The following is a 9,608-nucleotide window of genomic DNA, read 5'->3' as shown; positions in this document are numbered from 1 at the left end:
GATCAACCAGAACAGGCGGATAATGACAAGCAGACGACGCCATCAGCAGCAATAACAACAACAACAACAACAGCAAGCAGACAACGACAACAGCTTCAGCAAACGATGGGATAGCCGAGCCCTCTTATTTCGCTCTAAGGACAAGTTCTGCTATCCGCAAGTGATTTGACACGGTTAAGCGTTGAGGAACAAGCCACGCTGGTACTTTTTCGCTCTCCATCAGAGACACGGTGTCTCGTTCTCACTTCGAGCGCTCCAACTTGGTAGATTGACGGGTCGGCTGATGGCTCGCTTGTAGTGCTTGTGATGACTGACGGGTGCTAGCAGCTCCAGAGAATCCCGCTGATGTATTCGCGGCCGCCGCAGCCCTCGTCACCGAATGTTTTGGATGCTATTTGGTAGCAAATAGAATAGTTGGTATTGATGATGAGAAAATTTCAACAAGCTTCCTACAAGTCTCAAAGGCAGGCAGGCAGGCAGGAATCGGTGACAACCTCACACAAACGCATCTTTCAAGCGGCCGACACGATTCCTTTACACGTATCGGGTTTAGGTCGCGGCTAGGGTTGGCCTGTTGAGATTGACACTTTGTTCTGGGCTGTCTTCTACTGGTAGTTTCAAGGGCACTGGAGGTATGTGTGTATATATGCGCATGATTCATATTGTGGTTGATATGCGTTCAGCCGTGCAAAATCGGAAAGTGGCCGAAGTCATTCGATTTCCCAAATTTAATTTTTGCATCTGCGTGTGAGCAATCAACTCTCAACGATTTTTTAAACATCATATAAGTTTTTTTAAACATAATAGTTCAAACATTACTCTATGTGTTAGGGTTTCACCAGTTCAGGGTATTATTGAAGTAACTAGCGTCGGTACTTTTATGTCATTATTGTCGACATAAGCGGCGAATAGCTTGTTCCCTCTGCTGACGGCGATGTCATTGTCTACTTAAAGCTGCTCCGTGTTCCGAGTGAAGGGAATCGAAGCTGCAGATGATGGTTGAACTAGCAGATCGACGGATACTATACGAGAAAGGGGCTGATCGATCTGAAGCTGACTGAGAACCGAGTTGAGCGCAAACACTTTAACAAAGAAAGTGGCAAATTGTGAAAGGCACGAGGAGACTAAACAACAGGCTCACTCGACGGCGCAGAAAGAAAATGCTGTTGCTGATAGGGTCAAGCTGATAGACGCGACTACTATGTGGTCATATGAGAACGTTAGCCGTGGAAGCATTTATGATCGCTACGGCGAAGTGAGCCGGTCGATCGAACTGCTCTAGCGAAACGTAGCTACCGTCGGCATAACTCCAGCAGATTTTCCCTATAGTTTGACTATTTTACCGGGGCAACTGAAACATCTGAGGAAAGACGGCGTCGAAGTACGCGTGGAACATGCAATATTATATACTTATGTAAAAAATGGGTGGCTAATCATGGTGAGTATATATTTGTAGATAGATATACAAGTACATTATTTGTGCGTAGCATGTATGGATGCTGAATTCTCAATGACCGATAGAGTGGGCGATCGTGTGAGCACTGAAGAAAGGCTTTGTCATATATACATCATTACAGAGATACTGTGCTATTGGTGTATATATATATATAGCTATAATGGCCTTAATATAACGCCGAGGTTGCTAGAGGTCGAGTGGCCCTGACTTTACGATTCAGGCAGAAAATACAGCCGCATTGAATGTTAACAAACAATTAACAACAAGAAAGCATGCTCAGATTAATACAACTTATTTTAAATAGGTTGAATTTAACCTCCAGAACTGCATAGGAGAGTGAACGAATCCTTCTTGTGAACATTGATTCTATTTTGAACAAAACCAGGATTAAGGGGTGCGCATTGGTACGGAGAGTTGCAGTACAACTGCGAACGGTCCTGTTCGGTCCTGAACGGTCGGTATTAAAGGCTATGCGAAAATTTTCTGTACGTTTTCTACGGTACATTTATTTACAATGAAAATTATTTTTTCTATTGCTAGCCTACATTTCAACTCAGTTTCTACAGCCTCGAGTTGTTTCCCGGTGACACGCGGCCCCTGAAACCTTTGCAGCATTGATCCGGACGGAATTCAGTACCTTATCAGTATTCATCCATTTGTCTCAACATTCGTTCTTTATTTATTTGTCCGCCAAACTATTTATCAATGTCAACCGACATTCATTTATTTGCTTCTCGTCATGCTTCACCCTTCATCAATACAACGGTTAATCCTTGCACGAAAAATTGTTGGGCTCGAGCAGCAACGGTAGGAGAGATAGGGTGGCCAATGACTATGCAACACAGGACAAGCAAATGGGCTCCCCCTCACACACCAGTCGACGCTATCGTACCCATATAGAATGTTCGAACCGCAAAGGTACCAGCGCATCAACAGTCTCTTAAAGGTGAATCACAAGGTCGGCTCGTATCAGAGCCACGAAAAGCTCATGGGGATGCTTCTTGCTGAAAAGAGCAGGTTGCACAATGAGAAACGAGCATATTGATCTCTGTGGCGTACCAAAAACCACGCACACTTATGTATATAACAGCTCGAACGATTTTTGCGCACCAACGGCGATAAGAACGACGTGTTTGAGAATAATAACCTCCACCGTCCCGGTGGATCCGTAGCACTTCGGTGTCCACCATGGTTTTTCAAGTGTATTGCTTGACTATTGATATATATATCTCTAAAGTGCAACAGTGGTTGATCGCGTACATCTAGTCGATTTTTTTTATCATTATTATTTTACAACAGTATGTATACACATAATTTAGTCATATACGTGGATGATCGAATTGACAAAATAATTTAGTTACCTAAACAGGGTAACGAGTGAAGTAGCAACCGCCACCTAGTCCCGATAAACCCGACGGTAAGATATCATTTCACGCATGAACCGCACAACGCGTCATATCCACGTTAGCTTAACCTGTTTCTTTCATCACCAGCGCGATTTACTGTGGAGTGTCGCTCTGTTTTCTCTATTTTTTTCAGCTAAGCGTTAATTGACGATGGCCAATACAATAACCAATCGAAATTTATCCAGTGCTCTGAATAGGGCAGAGCTCCCTGCCAGCCAGCTACAAACATCGATTGATAGCCCTAGCTGACCCGAATGACAAATGAATACAAGCGGCCAAGGAATATGGCGTGAATAGCTATTACGAATAGTGTTGTTGGCGTTGCCCCATAGCCAGCGTGTTGCTATCGAAGTCTCCTTTTGTTTTTCGATTAAATAACTGGTGTTATGTTAAAGATGAAGTATGAACTTGAACAGGTTCAATCTGCCCCGGAGGTGACTCGAAGCAGATTCTTGCTGGTGCAAAGCTCACATAAGCTCATTGTGTTGCTGCTGCTGTTGCTGTGACTGATGCCGATCCTGCTGACGCCGGTATATCTCCTTGGGTGGCCGCCGCCGCCGCCGCCGCCGCCACCGCCATCATCGTCATCGCGTAGTTTCGTCAAAACTGTGCAGTGCAGGTCCGATACTGCCAATGGACAGTTGTATAAGTGCGCATGGACGAGCGAAATGGAACCGAAATGGAAAGAGAACCACATGGACCGTGGAAGCATCATCGAGGCACACAAATCTTGCGAAATGTGTTTCAGAAGTTCTTCGCTCTCGAAAGTCTCTCGTTTTCCTTTCGTAAAGGGAAACGAAGTGACGACTCGACGGTCGTCGAATGAACGCAGTATAGATGAATGCATTATTCCTCCTCGTGCTTGGACGGGAGTAAGACTCGTCGTCTTTTGAGGTTAGTGTACGGTGTATGGGGTGTATGGCCGGCCAGTTATCTGGGTGGAAGAGAGGGTTGTGTGCGAATGTATATAGGGGCGTAGAAGGGTGGAGTTTCTATAAGATCCGGTTAGCACGACGATCATTTATTATTGATGAATGGACGACTATGTAAAAAACGACCATTGAAGCGAGACAACAAATGAGCGATTGATGATGGCCGCGAGCAGTGGTGGAGGGCAGTCAGATACACTTGCGACATACTGACCGATATTGACACTACTGTGGTGGCGGATGTAGTGAGGTCGGCGACGACAAAGTTACACGGCCGCGTATACTACGCTTTGCTATTTTTGCAAGTAAAATTAATTTAATATGTAGACATGTCAAAAAAGAAAAGCAAGTTGTAATCTGCAGAGATTTAATCACTCGCGTCCGGACATTCCTTGACTTCAGAATGAGAACCAAGTGAAGTTTTTAATATCGTTGAGATTTGAACTGATGACCCTTGAATGTGAGACAAAAGTGATTCTAGATCTATATTTGAGCCGACGTAAACATCGGTCCTAAAAGGTCGGCACGGATCCGAAGTACCTGATCAAAGGCGAATTGGACAGAAAAGCGACGAATAGAGAAACATACGCAGCGTGTGAAAAATTATAAAATCACTGAAACTATACAGACAAATGAGTGCGAAGAATTTTATTTGGAAAATATTATTCAAGCCTCTTCCCAGTGGACCGTTGATAAGGGCAATTAACGAAAGCTTTTTCAGTAATATCTGTTTTATTAAGTAACAAATCTTATCATTAAAGACAAGGGCAAGCATGTTTTTGAATTTGAGAGAATGATGCTTTTTATTTCATTCTATACTACGTAGATTCTTGAATTTGTGAAGCACATTTTTAAGTCACCAATACGCCTACTCGGTGGACAATATGATGAAACACATCTGTTAGCACTTCCTGCTCGGCATTAAAATTTCGTAAAACAGAATCCAGCTCTCCATCTCTTAGATTGCTTTCAATCTGCTTGACCTCAGTTTGTGTACGGCCAAGCGTTCCCACAGAGGGGTCCGAGCTTATGGTACGGGCCATATCATTGTCTTCCGCTCACGACAGCTTCCTGAACGCTTCGCCTGACATCGTGTTGGTGACATTTGCTATACCATTATATGATGAATCGGTATTATATAATAGATTTACAAGTGCTTAGTTTAACGCTTCGTTACTTTATTGCTAAGCTTTGTGTTCAATTTATCTTCGTTAAGAATATCGACGTTTAGAATCGAAATATTTTAGGATATTTTGCTTGTTTAAGGTGCTTGCAACATGCCTAGGTAAAGGTTGATCGTCTGCTGGAAATGTGCCATTGGTACAAATTATCCCTTTAGGCTCGCTTCAATCATATCGTACGTTACGTCTTGAGCCTGGAGCCAGCCGTTTAAAAGAATGTCTAACGACTCAAGTACCGCTTGTACGTAAAGCTCGAAACATTTATAAATCAAGCTTCTCATTCTTTATCATCTGAATGCGCTGTCCCGTGCCTGCAGCTATGACTCAGTCCTCAACGAACATTAATTTACTTTGGCCGCATGCCGCAAATCTAAATTCCACTGAAGTCGTCTGTGTGTTTTTCGAGAACACAATTGGACGTTGGGTTCAATGTGTCTATATTTATCAATCTTCGCCGCCAGTCTGCAGGCAGTGTTGAAAAGCGCGATTATCACAAAATATTATCACAATATTATAACGTGATAATATTATACTTGGGTGATACACCTACAGAGCGCATAAAATTTACGGTCGTCTATGGCAAATGTAGAGTTGATGAGGCCTCGAGTCACCAGCTCAGTCGAGACTCAATTACGCTGTGCTTAGAAACACGAAAGAAGCACAACGAACAGGAAATTAGAGCGACTACAGATGCTCAGCCCTGGCTGTCAAGTGGCGTTGCCTGCTTAATGATACGCAGACACCACGACAAAGGGTGTGTGTTAGTCTAGACGGCATCGCACATTAATAGGACAACGCTGTCATTCTGGCAAGAGCAGCACGAAACCGTCTGAAAATTGCGCATAGCATAAACCTCAATCTGCGTATTCTATGTTAACCTTAAAGGCTTTCCCCAAGCACGTTATACAAAGTTCAAAAAGGCATTTTGGATCTGCCTTCTGTCAGGTTCTTGCCGCACACCTGTCTTTCAACAAGCGTTTGTACAGCCTGTAGGTTAGTTAGGTCGTCGCCCCGACCGCTGTATACGGTGGCAACCTGCAAATGCAAAAAATTGATGGTAACCTTCAAAATGGCGAAATTGGAATAAGCAAACGAGTTGCTGGTTACCAGCTACGTCGGCAACAAGAGGTAAACACAGGGAAGCTTGTTGACAACCTTGGCAGCAGCGTGACTATTCGGCACCATATCCCCCAGCTAACTAATCTTAACCTTTTGCCTCTTTTCCGATTTCAAAAGGCCTATACAATCGACGTGCATACGTATTCACTTCGGTGAGGTCGTGCGTAGTTAGTGGCGCTGTGATACATTCATATGAGTCATTTTAAGAGAGAATGTTGATGAACCCTAGATAGGGTGAAGAATAGGAAACATGAAATATCCGGTAGGTATGAGGCCAGATTGTTACTTTTCTGATAGTAGCTAGATTAGTTCTTCTTACCTTGGAGGGACGCTTCCGCATTTCCTGTAGGACAGCATTCGCTTTGGTGATATCCTTGTGATGATAAAATCACTTGAGGCTACGAAGTAACGCGGAAGTGCCCGCCATGCGTTCTTATGTTAGCGTCGTGCGTGTCTGTAAGGGTCACGAATTAGGCATTGTTATCTAGTTAGCTGCTACACCTCAGGTATATTCTAACCCCTATCTTTGTTGGAACACGTCACTTGAGGCTGCTTCCCCTCTGATACCTCATAGGGCGTGCTAAACAGTGCGTATATACGTGTGGCAAGGTCAGGGAGAATCTCAGAATGACAGACAAAAATCACTCCAGTCGGACAAATGTAGGCAGAAGGCCGAGTAACAGGGCCGCTTTACATAAAGCATCATTTCTTATCTCAACTAGGCCTGTGTTTGTGAGCACCGCAGTTTTGGCTTGAAAGCGTTGATGGTTAAAGCTTCAAAGTTTGGTAGAATAAGAAAGTGAACCAAAATTTAAAGTCACAAACTGATTTCAGTTAGAATGAACAGTATGTTCCCTTGTTACTTGGATGTCACTTGGCTATAGGCATTTCGAGTGAAAATTTTCCGATGCTATTTTCCGTCTCTATTGGGATATAATGTCGATAGTTGTAACGTATGACAATTGATTTTTATTAAACATGTGCTGATTAGCCATGTCAGTCATGGGTAAAGAAAATTCACCACTAATAGCGTTAACGGCAATAACTACTATTTGTTCAGTGCTAGATATCTTTGGTTTAGATAAATGACGTTCATGTGTCCACAAATGATTCGTATGTACCTTGTACATATGTGTAAAATTCTGGTATCTTAATAAATATCTAGATCCATTAATGGTGTTGTTTCTGTCTAAATTCAGCTTATCAGCCTTTAGATCGAAATCGTCCTACGGATTTTTGATCAGACACTCGACAACCTGAATAAAGTATAACGTTGCAGGGAAACACCAGTTTCCTGTCTCACGCTCGATTCAACTCCAACTCAGAAAAAGATTGAGATCACAGAATCTTGGCTGAATGCGAAGTACTTCGTCTCACTTCACGGGGAAGCTGTGCGGCTTCGCCAGAGCTATTGATAGATAATTGTTCGACCACTCGGCAGTCTTCCTTTTTAAAATCAACACTAAGCAGGGTCACCTTAAATTTTTACCGAAAAATAACATTATCAGATATCAAGCAAGCGATGTCATTCGCACCGAATCTAAATCCGCTGTATGACTTTAAAACTTACACTAGAAAAATAGCTAGAATGAAAAGGTCGGACTCAAGTCCATAGGTGCTGCAGATGGGACTCATGCAAACTTGATGTGTTTCTGCGGTCACCACTGCTTTTGTACGAACGTCATGTCCCGCGTATATGGTACTGATGGATCAAGCGCTTTTCAGGCTAGGTGCGTGTGTGCGGCACATATTATGGAACTGGCCGAACAAAGGGCGATTTAGGGAAGCTGAAGATTGCTCGTTAAGCAGGAAGCCGCCAAGCTGAACATAGGACTATCGTGACGCTGGCAGGCGTAAGAGCTAAAGAAATCTGAAATGTTCGTATGACGAGCACGTTTACGTTATCGTACGTATGATCAAAAGAGATACGGACTTTTTTGCTGCTGTGGTTACAGCTTCAAGTTGACTTGCCGTCTGGCGCATAGTCTGTGAAGTCGAAGGGTCGGATTCAGCTTTCGGTTGTCGTGATAAAACACATGTTAGGTTATCATCATTCGCACCGGATTACTGTCACAGCATTGGTGAATGATACGTTGTTACTCTTTGGTCGATAGAGTCATGCCAGGTTGGCCTGGAGTGTGTACATTCTCAGATGCAGGAGGCTTTATTACGCTGCTCTGTTTACCTGTAACTCTGCCTACGCCAGGTACGTAATGTTGACAGAGGTATGCCAATAAATACCCATCATACATCGTATTCTTAGCATTATATATATACGAGACAACGCCTCAGCTAGGCCTCACACACCATTTAATTCATATAACGCTCCGCATCAGTGTTTGCACAATGATTACTTAGGCCAGTAAATGCTATTGTTATTACGTTATACGTACATCTACGGGAAGACCTTATTCGTGTAAGGAGGATGCAGACGCCGTCGGGTATGTCAGGAACTATCAGAGAACTGGCTCATACCAAACTCAGATGGAAGCGAACTTCTTCATCTGTCATTCAGTTTCAGTCAAACATTTTCGTGTTACCGCTAAGGGAGACAGCCCATCAAAAAGCGATCATTAAATCATCAAACTAGACCCTAAACGGGAGCCAACGCTGTTGCTGACGGTGACGCTGATGACAATTTCTAGCAATATCTGTGTTTAGTGCATAGTCGACGCGAACCTACTGTCTATCCGCTTCAGAGGCGTGTGTTTCCCACTCCCTTTCACCAGAACTTGGCAGCCGATGCAAATGGCGTTGTCCGCAGTCGATCAAACATGCCGCCGCTGAAGCGAAGGGGGAGGTTACTTGGACGGCGTTTCTTTCCTGTGACTAGGGTACCAGGATAAGCAGCCCATCAGCAATCCGGCTGAATTGGCCACAGTCTTCTTTTACCCACTTCTGTTTCCCATTTTCGACTCGCGTCTATCCTTCCTCGTCGTCTGCTACAGAACTTTCTCTTCGACTATTATTCAGTGCGTCATGCTCTTTTGTCATCTTACTTCCCCTCTAGCACGCATCAGTTGTCTGGAGTGCTGCCACATCACTATTCGGCCACGACTTTGCTACTTGCTGAAGCTTCTCTGGCTGCTTCGGCTGGTGCTCCTCTTGTTTCCATCTGCGTAGCCTTCAAGGGATCGTCACATTTGTCAAAGTCCGTGTATCAATGCGTCAGTTAGTTATTCAGTCAGTGATTGTGAGTTATTAATTTCAAAGTTTCACTCACTAGTTCGTTCTCCCCTTGCGTTTGTCGCCGCGCGGCTGTCGTTGCATTGTATATGCTCAGGCCTATATTTTTTTTGTTCGTCTCTACTATTTCTGTGTCTAACCTTTTTCTGTCTTCGACACCCGATCTTCTTGTCGTTGTAACTGCTTCGAAAACAAGAGCTGGTCTGTCGCTCGCATTTGTCCTAAAAGCACTGATACAAAATGGATATGCTCAGCTTCCGTGTTGTAATTGGCTGTATTCTGACGTTTATATACAATACGGCAGAACCCTGTTCCTCTTTGGCTATCTTCA

General features: G+C 43.8%; 2 long non-coding RNA genes across 3 annotated transcripts; one reads left to right on the top strand and one right to left on the bottom strand.

The window, feature by feature from the left end:
- The first annotated feature begins 81 nt into the window (after window positions 1-81).
- On the top strand, window positions 82-4,585 carry LOC111254778 (uncharacterized). Of its 2 annotated transcripts, XR_002675178.2 has the most exons (3): window positions 82-632; window positions 955-1,438; window positions 2,996-4,585. It is a non-coding gene; the product is annotated as an uncharacterized LOC111254778 (long non-coding RNA). The 2 variants fall into 2 exon arrangements; XR_015319406.1 differs by having other exon boundaries at window positions 82-1,438.
- Window positions 4,580-9,205, bottom strand: LOC147758278 (uncharacterized). The gene is made up of 3 exons (XR_015319408.1): window positions 8,485-9,205; window positions 6,411-6,545; window positions 4,580-6,007 (listed from the first exon to the last, which is right to left on the bottom strand). It is a non-coding gene; the product is annotated as an uncharacterized LOC147758278 (long non-coding RNA).
- Window positions 9,206-9,608: the final 403 nt, after the last annotated feature.

Source organism: Varroa destructor, unplaced genomic scaffold (genome assembly GCF_002443255.2).
Source record: "Varroa destructor unplaced genomic scaffold, Vdes_3.0 BEIS01000001.1, whole genome shotgun sequence".
NCBI classification, from domain to species: Eukaryota; Metazoa; Arthropoda; class Arachnida; order Mesostigmata; family Varroidae; genus Varroa; species Varroa destructor.
This window is presented reverse-complemented; position numbering and strand designations above follow the sequence as displayed.